Raw genomic sequence first — 15,479 nt, 5'->3', positions numbered from 1 at the left:
TTCCATAATTTGGAGATTTGTATGATTTGTTAATACAAATTTCAGAATTACTAATTGGAAAGGGACCCTCAGAAGCATTTACAAGTCAAAATAGCAGTCTCTGAAACTTTCAGAGAGATTGGTAAACATCTGTCATTTCAGAACTAGGCTGATGCTGCTGGCAGTGGCTCTTGCTTCCTCAGGCGAAAGGAGGGTCTCGCCGCCATCTCTTCCTCCTTCTGTGTTGGTGGTTTCTCCCAGAGCCAAGACACCCCTCTGACGTAAAAATATGTGTGAACAAAGCATGAATGGATGGGGCTGTGAAAGGAAACAACAATTGGTGGGAGGAGGGAAGGAGGAAAGGAAGGAGGCCTAGTAGCCCTTTTCTCCTCACTGTCAGCCCTCCCTCAGCATCTGTACCCCAAACTTGTATTTTCTAAATTCCTATTCCCTCCTCAAACTTTACAGCCCTTACCTTCCCCTTAGTTCTCTTAAAACTGCAGCCCTGTTCTTCTGGTGCAAGTGGAATTCTGGGAAATGTAGTTTAGAAGGCTAGGACCTCAGTATCAAAGTATTCAAAGGGCCCTACCCTTAACTACATTTCCCAGAATTCTGCTCATGCCAGAAAAATGGGGCTGCCTGTGTTAAAACCCCAGTGTAGATTAATCTAGTGTGCTTTAACTGAAAAAGATTCTTAAAATTCAGTGGACTGATTGTTCTGAAACCTGGCAGGCTTGCTGCCCTGCTCATGTTGTCTCACTGGGACACAATTTGAGTGGATGCCTCTTGTAGTTTTTAAAAAATATTTTTAATTGAAAAAAGTTAAGAATTCTTAGAAATCAGCAGGATTAATGCCTTGCTTATGTTGTCTCAATGTGCAGAAATTGAAGGTGATATGTTCTGTAGTTTTCTTCTTTTTAAAATTATTTGTAAAATCTTTAAACATGTCCTAAAAATCAGTGGATGACTGAAATGTTATTAAACCTCAATGGCTTAAAGTCGTAAATGTTGCCTACATGTGTGCCAAGATTCATCCCGATAGCCATAAAAATGACAGAGAAATGAGTCTTGCAATTTTCCCCATTGCCTCTAATGGAACGAATTACAAAGCTTCAGAGATTTGGATTACGAATTGGAATGAGACCTCTCCGAATCTTTACTAATCAAAGTGGGGGCCATCCAAATGAATTACTAAGCAGATTTCACACATCTGTACTTCTTACAATATATAATTTAATCCTTTCTTTTCAAGATCCAGGCCATAACATCCTCAGTTAGGACTTTATCACATTGGGTATAATCCATTTATATCAGTATGTATCCCATATTCTTTAAAGTCTGGATGCATACTGTATTGAAACAGGATACATACTCTCCTCATCACACGTGATTATATTGCTGATGGGATGCATACAGATTTTCCTATCACACACAAAAACATCACTTCAGCAATGGAACAATCCATAGTATTTCAAAAAAACCCAACTAGAATTTCGTCTGCAATTAATTCATTTTTGTGATGCTTTGCAAACAGATTCTGACAGAATACTGATGAGATGGGGCAAACATCATATGATGGGACCCATTCAAAATCATTCTTAAACAGTCTCAGAAATGGAGCATTTCCTAATGTCATAGGATCTTTAATGAACCCGTGACAACTTTCACAATGTGGTTTCCAAGAACAGCAATATTTACTGTTTTATAATCAGACATAATAACTCAGATAATGCTTTTAAACTAATAAACCAAAGGCCTTAGGATACACAAAGCCAAAACAAAACAGAAGACTATTCATGCTTTATTCCATTCTCTATTAGGGACCATGTCATGCTGCCTGACTGCCACATTGTGGAAAGTTGCATGTTTGGGCATCTAACATGAAAATCTCGCTGATGAAATTTCAGAATCACCCCACATTAACTCAAGAAGAGTCCATTTTCAAAGTAGTAAATAATTCAATCACCTCATTAGTAAGCCTCTGAAAACATTTATTTATAGTGACCTGAATGCACAAAATGTTTGTTATTATGTCCTCATTTTTCATGCTTAATCTTTATCAGTTAATGATAATTTCTGAGTACATTCATATATTTATATGTTGACAAACACATGATCATTACAGAGAGAACTATATTCCTTGAAACAGTATTTCTCAAAGAGGTGATCTATGGATTGGTGCCAATCCCTGGAGGGTTTCCAGGAAATAAAAGGAAAATACTTGTAGCCATTGGTCACTGGTCCCAGTCATACATGAAAAAAAATGCTAGTCCCCCACATCAAATAGCTTGGGGTGCACTGTGTAGACTCTGTAACCCATACACACAGTTACTCGTCCGTGTATACAAAGGTTTAGTTCCATTTTTCTTGATAGAGACAAACGAATGGAGGATTTGACACCAATCCTGAGATGCTGAGGATTGTATTACACTGGTCAAATTTACATTTCATACCTGTGCTCATGTGCCAAACAATTTATTTATATGTATAAAAGTAAGGTAGTGCTTCTTTTGATGATTGGGGAACCCCCATTCTCAATAATGGATTGATTTTGCAGTGATCTATTATCTTTAATTTAAGTGTCACCAAACAGACAAAATGAAACTGGCTAAAACATCTTGGATTCAATGTCCTCTCCCACCCCATTTGGACACCAAACTATTTTTTTCACTTACTGTGCTTTGAACCATTTACCCTCTACAGTTGTTCTAATTACATCCATCAATTGTGATGCATGTTTAATTGGATTTTAATAGGAGTGTAACTCCTTGTTTAGCAGCAAGTTTAACAGGAGTGTAATTTATTGTTGATAAAGAACTGGGGCCTTTCTCCACCTACTAAATAAGTAGTGGAGCTGCATTTAAAAGCCATCACCAGATTGGCTTTCCTCTTAGAATACAAATAACTCTGAAGTGATTGATCATGCTGTGCCTGTATAAAATGAACAAGACGCAAATGGTTTTTAAGTGTTTAATATCCCCACCCATAACATTTCTTTTTGAAAATGCATTAGTATATTTGTGTGGGATTTTAGATATAAAAATGCAATAAGATGATATATACTGACAAATTGATATCAAAAATATAATATGTGACAGTTTTCACCAACCTGCATGTTGAATCGGCAGGGCAGCAGGGCAATCCCTGTGGTCCATTCCCTGCATCTTCATGTGGCTTCCTCCTAGGCTAGCCTGTTGTTCCTAATGGAACACGGGAAGGCTTCTGTGTTGCCGGTGCAGCATTATAGGACTCTTGTGCCCCAGTTGAGCTATGGAGCTCTGCTGGAAGTGAGCCTGTGTTGTCTGATGGGTGGTGTGTGACTCTGTGGCTCAGCTGGGGTAAAAGTGTACTAAGGATGTTAAAAAGTTGTCATGAGATGAAGTCCTAAATGAAGGAAAAATATTTGCCCAACCATTGCTGGTGCACCAACAAGTTACCACATAGTAGCACCACAGTATGAAATGGACACAATTAGCATTTGTATACATTTGGGTTAAAGCTATGACTCCCTGTTATTGTTATTATGGTTTGAAAATTATAAGCAATTTATTTGCTATATAATCTGAATGAAATGCACACAGTTGAAAAATAAGCAGTAACTGACATGTATCAGAAAACTGAGACACAAAATGGGAAGAGACTATTTTATTGACATCTTTTACCACCTTTTTCAGTTCATCAAGTCATTTTTTAGGAGAGAGGAGACAGCTGAACATTTGCATAGACTTTTTCAAACACATAAGACCTGTGACTTCAACAATATCAATTTTCTTTCCATGCATTTTTAAAACTATATTTGTTTGATGAAAAAGGCAATGCGTTTTGAAATCTAGTGTAATGATTGTTGTGCCTTCTGGTTGATGTAATGAAAGTATCACCACAGTGTGTACATTAGGCTTTGTTTTAGGATGAATGGGCCTTATTTTAGGGAATGTTTCTTCTTTAAGAAACAGGAAAGTGGGAGTGGGGAGGCCTTGTACCACCTGTTCACCCCATTTTGGCTAATAAATATAATTGATAATGCACAGAATAATAACAAATTTGTCATATATATAAAAATGAAGCTTAATCTTTTTATTGGGAATTGATCCTGATATCCAAACCCCATTTAATGTTTTGGACATTTAAAAGTCTGTATTTGATATTAATAATAAAATTTCCTATCCACCTATGGTAACACGTTCTAGAAGAACTACAGTTACCATGATGCTTAAGAAAAAAATTGAGTATCCAAATCTCTATGAACCTAGCAATCTCTGGAATACAAATTATGTTGTTCTTGCTGATTGCATATAGGAATATCACTGGTGGTGTTGGTGATGATAAAGAAGTCCTGTTCTGAACCATGGATGCTAAATCTGAAATCAAAATATTTCTGATGTATAGTGTTTGTCTCTGCATGTGCAACAACAAGATCCTGTTCAGAGCTTCTTTTGCTGATTCATGAACCAGCTCTGTTTCTGTCACAGCTAACCAAAGACTGTCTGATTTTGACTATGGACCAAATCCATAATTCAGTTTGGAAGCTCAAATTGTCTCCTATTGACTGTTATTGGATACCAGTGAACAACTGTAATGTTTTATTGTCAGAATGGGATGCATTTTGCAGGGAGAGTGGATGCTGACAACATGACTGGATCTGCCAAATTTTATATGGAGAGATGTATGGGTTTTTGTATTATGCAACTATTTTTAAAGGAACTGCCAATACCTTTTGTACTGCTTGGCAGGAGGGAATGGCATTTTTAAGAAGCACCACTGCCTCTCAGGGGATTCGTTCGCAGTTTTGAAATGAATATATTTAATGAGTTCTGTGAAAGAGTAACCTTTTATGTTTAAACCCTTAGTATGTGCTTTGGCTTCTCCCTATTTTGGTGGTCAGAATGTTTTTTAATTTTAAAAAACAAAAGGTGGATCTGATTAAGAAAGCTAAAAAAAAAAACCAGAAGGTTTGGTGCAATTTATTTGTGGTTTAAATGCTGAGTCTATAGAACTCGAATGTTCAGAATTTCCCAAATAAAATAAGCTTAGGGGTACAAAATCACTGGACCCTGGACTTCTGGAAAATCTAGAATTCAAGATGCCTTGACAGTGAAACAAACAAACAATACATTACAACAGCATTCTGGGTATCTCTACAAATCACTGAGTGGCTATAACATTTGTTGCTATATGTCAACATATTCAAGTCTTTTGTAACATTCCCTCCAGTTGACAGGTTAATCCTGATGAATACTCTGTTAATTCTGATTAATCCCTTCCAATGTTGTCGACCGCGTTTTAGGGGATCGGGCCCTTAAGGAGAGACCCGACCCGGTCCTGAGAGAACGGACCTTGGCGGAGCCAATAGGAAAATATGAGCCGCAATACAACCTGAAGCCGAAATGAAGAAGGTCCGCCAAAGTTGAAGGAAAATCCGCCAAGGAGTCTTTATTGAGCGATTCAGCTGAAAAGGACTCTAGTAGTGATCATTCAGTCTACTAGGGTACCACATAATCAAAATAAAGCTATATTTATACAAAGTTTCAGTCTGACAGCCCTTTGAATTTCCCGCCCCGCTCCCCCGCCCATCTGATCGCTGATAGGTTAGAAGGTTGAACGAGGCGGGCTTTCGTTTCCCGCCTTGCTCTGTTGGCCCAATAGGGAGCTGCTTTTTGTCCCCACTCAAGCCAATCAGGAAGGAGAAGGCGGGAGTTATTGAAACAATGAAATGACAGGGCAGGAAAGACCGGATTAATTCCTGCTAGACCGATTTCTAAAGGGATTAATGACAGCAATCAAGGATGTCCGGGTTTCTGTCACGTACACAGATTTTAGATATGCCTTGGGGTGTCAGAGGTGGAAGTAGAGATGGGTGGTGATGAGCCATAATTGACAGGCTCTGCAGGGCGCCTTCCTGAGGTGTCCTGGTTTTTCTTTTGGGTGAGATATGACAATGTTTGCCTTGAGGCGAATCACCTTTAGGACAACACTCCGAATTCGGCGACTCAAGCCCTATATTGTCCATGCAATCTGAATTTGATTGGGTTAAGCGGTGGCAGATTATCCTTTTGTTTTTGGGAAGGGAAGCCTGGGTCATAGGAAATGGGATAGGTTCTGGGGTTCAGGTTGAGTTCAAAATATTTCCTATTTGATTTCACCAAGAGCTCCTTGTTGCCCTGGCTGACATCATGGCACATGACGGGGAATAGGTAGGGTTGGAGATTGCCATAATATAGGGGCGGGGAAAAGAAGACTGCCATCCCATGTCCCTGGGGCTGCCTGAGCCCAGGAAATGTGGGATGGCAATGAGGTCAGCTGCAGCTGGTTCAATTTGGGAAATAGCCCAACTGTCCCCATAGGCCCTAAATTGGGGGAAAGTCCGAATTCTTTTGCAGAATTTAGACTTTTCCTCGACTTTGGGTAATGTGTGATAAAACCATGTTAAGGTCGCCTTTTTCTACATTACACTGGATTAGTCCTGTGTGGCATTTGTCTGCTGCAGGGCTGATCCACATCTAGACAAAAGCAAACTATTTCAACTTCTCCTAGCCTATGTGTTCATGAATAACCTTTGCCATCTGAATCACACCATGATGTTACTTAGCCTCACATTGAAATCTGTGAGAATCAGCTCCATAGCCAAGATCCAGTGAACTTCAGATAATCTGAAATTAAATGACAACTACACCCTTAATCATCTGAAGTGAGCTTGCAATGCTTCTCTAAGGACTGCCTGTGTTGCCTCATCCATACAAAATCTACATTCTTCAGCTCATTTAGTTCAGTGAACTTTGCATGCTGATCTCTTTTAATCAGGATTTGGCATGCTGTTTTCAATAAAAATAAACAGTACTTTTTGAATGAAATCAACGGTGATTTTCTAGTGCTTAAGCAATTATCTTGGGCATCCCATTAAAAAGAAGCAAATCTAGTTATACCCTTTCCTTATTATAAAATTGTCTTGTTTTCTGCTTATGAACTGTTTTGTTAAACTGCTTTGAATTCAATTATGGACTAACTGGTTATTAAAATGTGACCCCTTTTGCTAAAGCAGGAAATCTTTCTCATGCTCCAGCTATGCCTGTGCCAAATGAATTCAAAAATGTGGATTTGCAAACAAGCGCATATGAAAAGTACAAGGCACATAACAAGTTAGCAGCATCACAGTAGCTCACTGGATTTATAAAGTACATGAAAAATTGTCCTGAAGTATGTTTATTTTTGTCAAAAATTAATCTTTTAGACTTTAGTCACTACACTTTGGCACTGCACAGGGAGAATATAACTGATATTTTTCCCCTTTCCCTGTCTTTAACAGGATAATAGTGGTAGATCAGTAGATCATTAAGGAGGCAGGCAGTAATCACTTAGAAAAGAATGTTGTGGCCACTAAACATCAACATGGATTTCTTAAAAATAAAGCATGTTGGACTAATCTTATCTCTTTTTTGATAGCTTGGTAGATGCAGGGAATGCTGTAATGTAGCATATCTTGATTTCAGTAAGGCCTTTGACAAGATTACCCATGATCTTTTTCCAAACAAAACTAGTAAAATGTGGGCTAGACAACACTACTATTAGGTAGATTTGCAATTGGTTAAGCTCACCAATTGTTCCTCTTCGTCCTGGAAAAAACTGACAAGTGGAGTTCTGTCCTAAGCCCAATGCTGTTTGACATCTTTATTAATGACTTGGATGAAAGTTTAGAGGGTTTATTATGTTTTCAGTTGACACCAAATTTGGAGGAACAGCTAATACTCCAGAGAACAAGATTGGAATTCAAAATGACCTCAACAGATTAGAGAGCTGGGCCAAAACTAACAAAATGAATTTCAACAAGGAGAAATATACTACACTCAGGCATAAAAAGCTAAATGCATAGATACAGGATGGGTGATGCGTGACTCGACAACAGTACATGTGAAAAATATATTGAAATCTAAGAACCTCATCACATGGATATCCAGAAGCGGGGACAGTGGAGGTAACCATGGGGCAGCACCTAGCTTTGTTCTCTTACCGTGGTTGATTGTGGGCTGCTGTCCCGTGACATTTCCCCGCTGTCTCCAGCTTCCTCCTGTACTATCCCCAGCTTCTTTAATGAGATGATGGGTGTTCATTCATCTCCTCAGGGCTCTCTCTTAGTGCATTGATGACATGCTGCCAGCACACTGCTGGGATGAAGCCCAAGCGGACTCTGATGAGGTGGTTAGTAGACAGGCAGATGAACCTGAGGCAACAATGTGATGCAGCAGTTAAAAAGCCAATTGGATTTTGGGCTGAATGGAAAGAAGTAAACTATCTAGATCAGGCGTGGACAAAAACTGGCCCTCTAGGTGTTTTGGACTTCAACTTCCACAATTCCTAAGAGCCAGTAAGCTGGCTTGGATTTCTGGGAATTGAAGTCCAAAACACCTGGAGGGCTGAAGTTTTCCCATGTTGCAGCCCTGTCACCTGCGTGACACCTTTTCACCCAAAATGAAGAGCTAATAATTAGCCCAAATATTGCTCAGCCAAAAGGTATTCAATCCACTGATTTTAAGTTTATTTTTAAAAATGAGTGTTCTATAGAAAAAAAAAACTATTTCAAAAATACATTCCAAGGTGAAAGATGTTTCATGAATGCCACTGCTGACTGCAACACTGGAGATTTGGCCATCATCAGACTGAAAACTCAAGGAAATATGGATCTGGTGAAAATATTAAAAATAAATTCCATTTTGGCATTCTCATTCAGAAACTTCATGGCCCAAGATGAAAGGTAAACCTCAAACCGGAAAATAAAAGAGTCCATCATCCTGCCCTCTCCTACAAACCTTTCAGGGAATGGCAATGGGGCCTTAGTTTGTCTGGCAGCTCCCAAAGTTTGGGTGCACTATGCACACATGGTAGTGAGTTCCAGTTGAAGTGCCTGGACCTGCTGCCACAGCGCCTCCATCTCTGAAGATTCCAGGATCCCAAAAAGGGTGAAAAGTTTTTTGGGGGTGAGTGCAAACTGTTGCAGCCCAGCCACCTGCGTGACACCTTTTCACCCAACATGATGAGCTAATTAGCCCATATATAGCTTAGCCGAAAGGTATTCAATCCACTGATTTAAAATGTATTAAAAATTGAGTGTTCTATAGAAAAAAGCTATTTCAAAAATACATTCCAAGGTAAAAGATACAAAAGTAATTCCAAGGTACAGTAGAGTCTCACTTATCCAACATAAATGGGCCAGCAGAACGTTGGATAAGTGAATATGCTGGATTATAAGGAGGGATTAAGGAAAAGCCTATTAAACATAAAATTAGGGTATGATTTTACAAATTAAGCACCAAAACATCATGTTATACAACAAATTTGACAGAAAAAGTAGTTCAATATGCAGTAATGCTATGTAGTAAATACTGTATTTACGAATTTAGCACCAAAACATCACGATGTTTTGAAAACATTGACTACAAAAATGCGTTGGATAATCCAGAACATTGGATAAGTGAGTGTTGGATAAGTGAGACTCTACTGTATATGTAATAGGTCCAAACAAAAGTATATCCACAGTACAGGATTCAAAAGTCATTCCAAAATATATCCTACAGTCATAGTATCCTTTGATGCAGCAATAAACAAAGTCCAACACAGAATAAAGTCAGAGTCCCCAAAAGTTAAACAAAGAACTGTATTCAAATGAGATTCCACGATCGCAAACAGAAAAACATGACATGAAACTAAGGCAAGAATGTCCTACTTCGGCGCTCAAGGAAAAGGTGACTTTCTCCCAACATGCAGGGATGAACTACTTTCTTCTTGGGGCACTTCAGAAGTAGCAGGCTCCAACTCAGGCTCCAATTCAGGAGCACAAAATCTCACCAAAGGGTCCCCTTCCTCCTCCTCAGATTAGCCTCAACAGCCCATGCCTGGTCTAAATCAAGGGAAGTCATTATACCCCTGTATTCCACTTTGGTCACATCTCAACTGGAATATTGTGTCCAATTTTGAGCACCACAATTCAAGAGGGATATTGACAACGGGAATGTGTCCAGAGGAGGATGACTAAAATGATCAAAGGCCTGGAGACCATGCTTTATGAGGAGCTGCTTAAAGAGTCAGGTGTGTATAGCTTGCAGAAAAGTAGGTTGAGAGGAGACATGATAGCAATGTTTAAATATCTGAAGGGATGATATAAAGTCATAGTCTTCAGGGCAGCAAAAAAACATTGAAGCAATGGTTTCAAATCACACGAAAGGAGATTTTACCTGAACATTAGGAAGAACTTCCTGACTATATGAGCTGTTCAACAATGGAACTCTTTGCCTTGGAGTTTGGTGGAAGCTCCTTCTTTGGGGGCTTTTAAACAGAGACTGGATGGCCATCTGTTGGGGGTGCTTTGATTCTGTGTTTCTTCATGGCAGGGGGTTGGACTGGATGGGCCATGTGGTCTCTTCCAACTCTATGATTCAAGTAGTATCCAAGTGGTTAGCTCTTTCCTTTATTCTCATGTATAACTTTAGTCACTTTAGTAAAAAAAAATCAACTAAAAAAAACTAAGTCAACTTATATTTGAGATAATGTGAGAATAATAATAATAATAATAATAATAATAATAATAATAATAATAATAATAGAACTTTTTTTATACCCCACCACCATCTCCCCGCAGGAACTCAGGGCGGCTCACATGGGATAAAGCCTGATCAGCATAATTTACAAAAACAACAGCAGAAATACATTGCACAATATACAAAAATAAAACACAATAGGGCAATAAAACAAGAGTTAATACAGCAGTAATAATATCAATCAACCACCAAGTACAATTCAGTCAACTTCATAGGTGGGGGAACTGCAACAGCAATATAAATATAGCATAATCAGATTAAAATACCCAAATAAAAGGACCTAATAAAATTCAGGATAGAATTATAATGAGACTGGCCATCCAGTGACTGTCTCACCAAAGACCAACCTAAACATCCAAGTCTTCAGTTGTTTCTTGAAGGAGGATAAAGAGGGAGCCAACCTAATCGCCTTAGGGAGGGAGTTCCAGAGCCGGGGGGCCACGGCTAAGAAGGCCCTCTCTCTCGTCCCCACCAGTCGTAACTGTGAGGAAGATGGAAGCGGGAGGAGGGCCTTCCCGGAAGATTTTAGAGATCATGTAGGTTCAAAGAAGATAATGGGGTCACGAAGATAGGCAGGTCCCAAACTGTTTAGAGCTTTATAGGTAATAATAACCTGCACCTTGAATTTGGCTCGGAATATTATCGGCAGCCAGTGAAGTTGCTTAAACAGGGGGGGGGGGGTTGATCACTCCCTGTAAGCAGCTCCAATTAGTAACCTAGCTGCCAACCATTGTACGAACTGCAATTTCCGGACCGTCTTCAGGGGCAGTCCCATATACTGTAATCCATCCTTGAGGTAACTAGAGCGTGGAACACCATGGTCAAGTCAGACTTCTTGAGGTACAGTTGCAGTTGGTGCACTAGTTTTAATTGTGCAAAGGCTCTCCCGGCCACCGCTGACACCTGAGCATCAAGTGACAGCGATGAATCCAGAAGGACCTCCAGACTGTGGACCTGCGCCTTAAGGGGGAGTGTGACCCCATCAAGCACCACCCTATGCCTCGATCGGTCAAACGACTGACCTGGAGGACCTCTGTCTTATCAGGATTAAGCTTCAACTTGTTGGTCCTCATCTAATCCATCACAGTGGCCAGACACTGGTCTAAGATTCAAGGGGCTTCCTTGGAGGTAGGTGGAAAGGCGTTGTGGAGTTGAGTGTCATATCTGTAGGGATGGCACTGAACCCCAAAATCCCAGATGACCTCACCCAGCAGTTTCATGTAGATATTAAAAAGCATGGGGGAAAGAATAGAATCTTGCGGGACCCCACAGGTCAAAGGCCAGGGGTCTGAGCAGGTATCCCCCAGCTTCACCATCTGGGTGAAGAGCAGTGCCCCCAATCCCCATTCCCGAGAGCCGACACAGAAGGATACCATGGTCGATGGTATCAAAAGCCACTGAAATGTCTAAGAGAACCAAAAGGGACACACTCCCCCTGTCAAGTTCTCTACGGAGGTCATCCATCAAGGCTATCAAAGCCATCTCAGTACCATGACCAGGCCTGAAGCCAGACTGGAATGGGTCAAGATAATCAGTGTCTTCCAAGAATCTCTGGAGTTGAGAGGCCACCACTCACTCCAGAACCTTGCCTAAAAATGGGAGGTTTGAAATTGGTCGATAGTACATTAGCTCTTATCAAAAACCTGGTCAAGGAAATGGCCTTTCTCTATATTTTATGCTTAACATTGTCTCATCCTCACTCAATTATTAAAAGCACAAAGGTAAGAGCCACATGCAGCTATGTCCAGGTCCCACTCCCCCCACATGTACACAATTAAATGTATACAGATGGAATAACTATTTTACTTGATGAGGGAGATGTGAATTTCAGTATTTCTCATTTAGGCTACAGGCCATGAAGGTGAATTCATCTGATATCTTGCCAATGACTATAGAAGAACAAATTGCTCTATGAACATAGAGTGAATTTCATGGACAATGCACAACTGGTTATATTCAGTGATGGAAGGAGAGTTCTTCATGAGGAACTATTGTGCCTTCAGAGGGGCATCTATGTTTTCTGTGTTCTGTGTGGATGCACATTGCACACTGATCTTGTGTTATGTTGCTATTCAGTGCAGAGTGCTGCTCAGTGGAAGTGCAGTGAAACTCTACCGGTAGATATTTATGCTATGCTGAAGGATCTCAGACTTTAAAGTCAGCCTTTGTAGCAGGTTGTGATTTTTTTTTTGTCTACAGGCACATATTACTTTAAAGATTTAACTACTGGTGTGAATATTTCCTTTAATCTATAAACCATGTGTTAAAATCTGAGGACAAAATTGCTGCATTATTCATTTACTTCTAAACTGCATGACACAAGTATAGTGGAAATATTCTGCATCTTGCTGAATTGCAATTCCTAACAGTTTTAGCCAGAATTAGAAATAATGAGGATGACGGAAGTCCAACAAGATCCAGAGGGCTGTTTGTTTCCCCTTCCCTGTTAAAGCATAGTATTTGGGAGCATTCACTCATTCCTGACATTTTAAATACTAGTGAAAGGGCTGAGTTTGGGTTATCACCAACTCAGTTCAATTTCAATTCAAAAACATATTGCCCCATATGTACTTAATGAGTGCAAAACAGAATTTATATTATAAGTTTTATTCTGGGTATATTAACTGGACTTGAACGTAGCTTTAGCAGAAATAAATGGGACTTTAGGTAAGCTAAAACCATGTCTGTCAAAACCCATGTTTCTTTAAAGACACAGAGTATAGGGAAAGACTTCATTTTGAGTATCATTATCTTGGAAATAAAAGTTGCTGTTATGGGGAATCTAATTTGGATAAGAACTGAGCAACAGGGAAAGGTTTAAAAACCTTTACCCCATTTTAGTAACTGATCTGGGGTATGGTCCTTAATCCTTCCATTCATGGACATGGGAAAAAGTTATAATTGCTAACTACATTTTTAAAACAAGCTCTAGTGTGCCTTTGAGGCCAAAGATCCAGTGGAGGCTGTGACACATTTTCAGCGGAAAGAGCTGAACACTATTTCTCTCAAAAGAAAGCACTGGTATTTCAAGGGGAACAAAATCTTACTATGAAAAGAAGTACATTTTGGAAACAGACTTCAAGAACTCAGATCTTTAAAAACATAGATTTCTATATATCATTACCATGTTAAAAAATTATGGAACAGTGAATCTTGTTTATAGTGCTCTAGGAATACAGTGGAACATGACATTTAAAAAGTGCACTGGATGCTGCATTGAGTAGAAGATAAAGTCTGCTGTGGCATTAAACAATAACAACAACAACCAGCCAAATAGGTTAAAGCTTTTGAAAGTAATAGTTCTACTGCATGAAGTGATGTCAAAATCAAGGCTGTTTTGGAAAATGGATGAGTAACTTTTTAAACTGATGTGATGCGCATTTCATTTGACAAAGAACTCAGCAGTACTGTGGGTTGTTGCACCTGTGGAGAATTTCATCCTTACAGCTTTCAGTAATTTCATACAAAAATCCTTTATATATTTTCATGTTGTTTAAATATAACACTACGGTAAAATTATACTGTGCGCATGCATACACACAGAAGCATAAAATAAACAAAAAGCATGGTGTGAGAGAATATGTGTTCAAGGAACTGAATAGATTTACCTGAAATGTGCACTTTAGTTTTCATTTTAACTTCAGTTCTTCAATTGTTGAAAATTATTCTTTTTTCCAATTCCTTGCTGACTATTTTAAAGGAGATTCTCATTTGGAAAGCAAGCATGAAAGTACTTAAAAAAAAAAACCCAAACAGCAGCTCAGTTGAACTAGCTGAAATGTGGAAAGGCAATCTTATTATTACACCTCAATGTTCTCCTGCTATACTTTCAACCCTAACTGAGGCCCCTTCTACACTGCCATATAATCCTGATTATCAATGCAGATAATTTTAACAGGGTTAAATTAGTTTACACTGTCATACAATCCAGTTCAAAGCAGATAATCTGGATTTTATATGGCAGTGTAGAAGGGGCCTGAGATCACTTCATCAGAATATGACATGAGGTCAATTTTGGATTCCAACTAGTGAATTAATGTAGTTTTATACCACTTATACTGCAATGCTATGGAATGATGGGATTTGTAGTTTGGTGAGGCACCAACATTCTTTAGCAGAGAAGGAGAAAAACATTGTAAAATCAAACCTCCTATGATGTTATAGCATTGAGCTATGGCAGCTGAAGTGGTATAATGTTTGTAAACTGCATTAATTCTACAGTGTATATGCACCCTTAGTTTCCATTATTCTGAATTGGGATGCAAAAAAGCAACACCACATAAACTTAGATAAAGCAGAATCAGACTGCCCATATGGTTTTCCCTCTATCGAAAACATCAATTGGGGATATAATCAACTGGGCCCTTGTTTTGTGATGAGATGGGGATTAACTGGCCCCACATACTTTTGTAGGACTCAATTTACTTCAGAATAGTAAGAGTCTGCACTGCAATTGCCATTCAGTTTGAAATAGCTTTTTAAAAACACCAGAAATTCTGAAATAAACCATACAATCAACTGCAACTGATCAATGTATAGGCAATGAATGCAGAGGACAGGGGTAGTGCTGAAGCATTTGGGGGGAAGAAACCAGAAACACAGGTCACCAGGAGATAAACAAACACCTCTGTTGTAGATCAGCCATCATGGCCTGCATTCCATCAAGAAATGGAGTGAGAAACAGATGAGGCTGAGGATTTTGCAGACAATTCTGCTTCAGGCTGAGGCCCCATGACCTTCCAACTGCCTGATATGGTGATTTCAGAAGAACCACTAATTGGCAGACATTCCGAAGTCTCTTCATCATTACCTACACCAGATGGTGTTGACCTGGGTGAAGATGAAATGTTTAATCAAAAGGAATTTGTTACTAGAGATAGAAGCAAGAAAGAGGGAGTGAGAAGGTCTCGAAGATTA

The 15,479-nt window shown here is 39.3% G+C and overlaps 1 long non-coding RNA gene across 1 annotated transcript; it reads right to left on the bottom strand.

Annotated features, from left to right (window-relative positions):
• Positions 1–5,383: 5,383 nt before the first annotated feature.
• On the bottom strand, positions 5,384–13,733 carry LOC134296600 (uncharacterized). Its single transcript, XR_010003395.1, has 2 exons — positions 10,200–13,733; positions 5,384–8,191 (listed from the first exon to the last, which is right to left on the bottom strand). It is a non-coding gene; the product is annotated as an uncharacterized LOC134296600 (long non-coding RNA).
• Between the last annotated feature and the right edge of the window lie 1,746 nt (positions 13,734–15,479).

This window comes from Anolis carolinensis, chromosome 2, assembly GCF_035594765.1.
Source record: "Anolis carolinensis isolate JA03-04 chromosome 2, rAnoCar3.1.pri, whole genome shotgun sequence".
Lineage (NCBI taxonomy): Eukaryota > Metazoa > Chordata > Lepidosauria > Squamata > Dactyloidae > Anolis > Anolis carolinensis.
This window is presented reverse-complemented; position numbering and strand designations above follow the sequence as displayed.